This window comes from Pelodiscus sinensis, chromosome 2 (assembly GCF_049634645.1).
Source record: "Pelodiscus sinensis isolate JC-2024 chromosome 2, ASM4963464v1, whole genome shotgun sequence".
In the NCBI taxonomy this organism is placed as follows: domain Eukaryota; kingdom Metazoa; phylum Chordata; order Testudines; family Trionychidae; genus Pelodiscus; species Pelodiscus sinensis.
The window spans coordinates 20,244,467-20,248,531 of record NC_134712.1 but is presented as its reverse complement, the minus strand read 5'-3'; positions in this window follow the sequence as shown (position 1 = coordinate 20,248,531).

Here is a 4,065-nt window from a genome sequence, read left to right as displayed (position 1 = left end):
TGCTTTTCCACTGCCACAGATCTCTGCTGCTACACCTAGCCAGCACTACTTACTGCTCCTGGAGCACCACAGTCTGACATTCCACCACTTGACCCAGCTCTCAGGGATTTCAGCAGGTAGTGGGGAACCTCACAGCTAGTGCAGTCTCTGCATTGTCTTTCACTATCTCCTCACAACATCTGAAGTATAGCTTCTATGTTTGTTCAGCCATTATGCCAATACTAAGAATCACCAGCCAGAAACAAGGACTCGAGTGAATTTTATTAGCTGTGCTATTAAACACTGGAGAGAGTTATGACAAATTGTAGCTAGGACTCTTCGGACCGCATCCACACCAGATACAAATACCTAGCCCCACCCGCTCTCATCTTCACTGGGAATTGACATCCCTGCCTCCTGCTTAGCATGTGAGGTTCAGTTTCAGGTAGCCCCGCTCCATCAGAATAGTGAAGCACAGTTCTGCTGCCCTTTATTCATACAATAAGGATAACATTTCATTATCCCTGTATTTGACTAGTACAGTGATTTGTAACCCCAAGCCAGACAAAACTGATGATTTTGGCACAGCAGCTCCATCTGCTGCACAGCTAAGCAGAGCGTGCATTTCTATGCCAACACAATTTGCTCCTGATGTCTTTTCCCGCAGATCCTCACTAGATGTCCAGGGAGACCTTGATCAGTCCTTGCTTACAACTAGAATTAAAGAGATGTGGGTAGACTCAGAATATTATATCATTCTTCTTTGACCGCCAAAGGAAGAGGCACTTACATCCTAGTTCACAGAAGTCTTGTATGCCATTGCATCCAAACTCGGGTCCTGATAATGAAAAGACTTACTCCCACGCTTAACTTTATATTATCTGTTGGCTCCACTGAAGTCAACAGAAGTTTTCTGTTGGCTTCAAAGGAGCCAGGATTTCACCCTGTGAGTTGCCATTGCCTTCAAGTGGTATACTTCAATGGGACTACTCAAAACCATGTAAAACACCTGAGAATCTTTGCAGGTTAAGGCCTTTGCAAAGTTCCTGAGGGAAGATACATGTTGTTCTTGCAAGCTGCCTTAGATCCAAGAAATTAAATTTTAGAAAGTATATACAATCTTAACAGTGCAAATTCAGAATTCTTCCAGGATACTGCAGTCATGTGTCTTCCAGAAAGGATATTTAAATAATCCTAGGTGGTGAGTGAGAAGCAGTAATAGACAAACATAATAATAAGGGACACATTTTTTCATATTTTTTGACAATTCATAATTCTTATTGCAGTATGTGTTTCCTGTCTGGAGCACATTTCAGTATTTCTAATTTTAAAACTGTAGATTCTGAATACCTCTCTTTTGATAGAGCAGAAATTCTACTCATCAGTAGAGACTTCAGTGGCCAATTTCAGGAATGAAAATGTTAATAAATTCAGACAGTATATTTTGTGAAACATTTAAGGTTACAATCAGGCCAAGTATATAAGTATTCTTGGGGAAGGGAGGGAAGAAGAGTCTGGGATTATTAGATTCCTTAAGTAAAGAAATAGTTTAGACAATGAATATAAAGAAGACTCAGAGAATTTCACTCTATTATGTCGAAGCAAAATGCAGGACAATGTAGCACTTTAAAGACTAACAAGATGGTTTATTAGATGATGAGCTTTCGTGGGCCAGACCCACTTCCTCAGATCAAAAAAAAGTGGGTCTGGCCCACGAAAGCTCATCATCTAATAAACCATCTTGTTAGTCTTTAAAGTGCTACATTGGAGTAGCTGAAGCAAAATGCAGGACAATGTAGCACTTTAAAGACTAACAAGATGGTTTATTAGATGATGAGCTTTCGTGGGCCAGACCCACTTTTTTTTGATCTGAGGAAGTGGGTCTGGCCCACGAAAGCTCATCATCTAATAAACCATCTTGTTAGTCTTTAAAGTGCTACATTGTCCTGCATTTTGCTTCAGCTACCCCAGACTAACACGGCTACATTTCTATCACTACTCTATTATGCCCAGTGTAAATAATCAATATAAATACAAATAATATCTATCCAATCAAATTGAATATATGCTTGATAGTGGAACAAGCCAGTAATAATATCTCATTATTAGAGTGTCATTCTTCAACGGTTTACAAATAAACAGTTTAAGATATTTGATCAAACCCACTATTCCAGGGACAGAATATTCAAACATGCCTAATTCCTGTGAGAGTTTTGGAAAATTCCACCCTTGATCCTATTTATGAACATAGGGAAGGGTTTAAAGAAGAGGGATTCTTCAGTAATAAAAACTGTCACAGAAACAGCGTGTAACTACTGCGGTGATCCTCTTGGGTGCTTGTATTACTGCAATGCTAGCTATTTTATTTAGATGTATTTCTGGGGAAAATCAAAACATAATCTAATGAGGAGAGGGATGAATTTGTAGTTGCTTGACTATCATGAACAATGCCAATTTGTAGAGTTTTAAAAGGACTAAAAAACTGTAGGAAAAATTTTCCAGTCAAGGAAAATGTGTCTGCACTAGTACCTGCAAAGTAAGCCAACAGTGCTCAATCCACTCCAAAGTCGGAATCAAAGAATCCCACCTTGCATGCCAGTAGTCCACAAATGTATTTCCATTGTGATGTCTATGTGGGTAGCAAAATTCCTCTTTATAATGGAAAGACTATTACACTTGTCTGATGCTCCCACTGAAAAATTGAACTTATTTATTAGTAGTAGTAACCTGGTTAGAGTGAACATATACCACATCACCAGTAACAAGTGAGCTCATAATCCTCAAGGTAACTGTTTGATAATTTTGTTTACTGGGGAGGAGGGAAATTTATTCTGCACTGCTTCATCTCAGGAAATCAGAAACATTTCAAAATCACATATATACAAACTGCATAGCTAGAATTATTCATGTCATGATAAAAGCTTGCCAAACAGAATATAAGATGCTAAAGGTAGCAAGCTGCAAAGCACATAAAAGGCAATGAACTCACCTCTTTGTCACTCACTTTGTAATGAGTAAACAGTGTTGTATGGCAAATCAGTGAATCATGCATACATGGACAATCCATAGGCTAAATAATTCAATAAAAAGAACTCGAAAAACAGCATTTATTAACAATTTACTCACACAAAAGAAAATCTACCTTCATCATGGGATCAAAACCTCCACTAGTATCACACAGGATGTCTTTAAAGCACCCAGCAGAGGTAGCTGTCTAGTCTACCTCCATTAACGAGCCCTGCAGCAGCATCTAAAATGTAACTCAGCCTGATTTTAGAACATCAGGAACTGGAAGGATGCATCTATGATCAAATCCCAGAAAGTGCACCCTGGCTCAAAACTGCTGAATGGGTATCTGACCGTCTAGAAACCCAAATTTCTTGAATGCTTCATCCTTTTAGCCCAAAGCCAATAGGAGGATAGGGAGACTGAAACTGGAGTCAGTTAAATGCTTTCTCTTAGACAAATGACTAAAAATACAATTTACCTTCTAGCTTCAACAGCCATAGTCAGTAAGATGCAGCATGATCCATTGCATAAGACATTGCACTATGAGTCAAGAGACCAGGATTCTATTCTCAGCTCTGTTAATGACCATGGACAAGTCACTTAAACTCTGTCTCTATTGCATGAACCTTCCCTCCCTCCACCCTCTCAATACAGAGCAGGATTTATGCCCAGGGTTCCAGTCCTGGTGCCCAAGTTGCGCTAGACCAGAGGTTCTGAGCCAAGGATGTGTACTCCTGGGGTATGCAGAGGATTTCTAAGGGGTACATCAACTCATCTAGATATTTCTAAGGGGTACATCAACTCATCTAGATATTTCCCTAGTTTTACTACAGACTACATTAAAAGCACTAGCAAAGTCATTACAAACTAAAATTTCATACAGACAATGACCTGTTTATACTGCACTATACACCATACACTGAAATGCAAGTATAATATTTATTTTCTACATCAGGTTGGAAACCACTGTCCCACAGTCAGTCGGGGGCTGCACACAGGTGAGAAGCAAAAAAATACCACCACCACAACCCTCACTGACACGGCCCCCGACTGAGAAGGACAAAGACAGTCCCCACA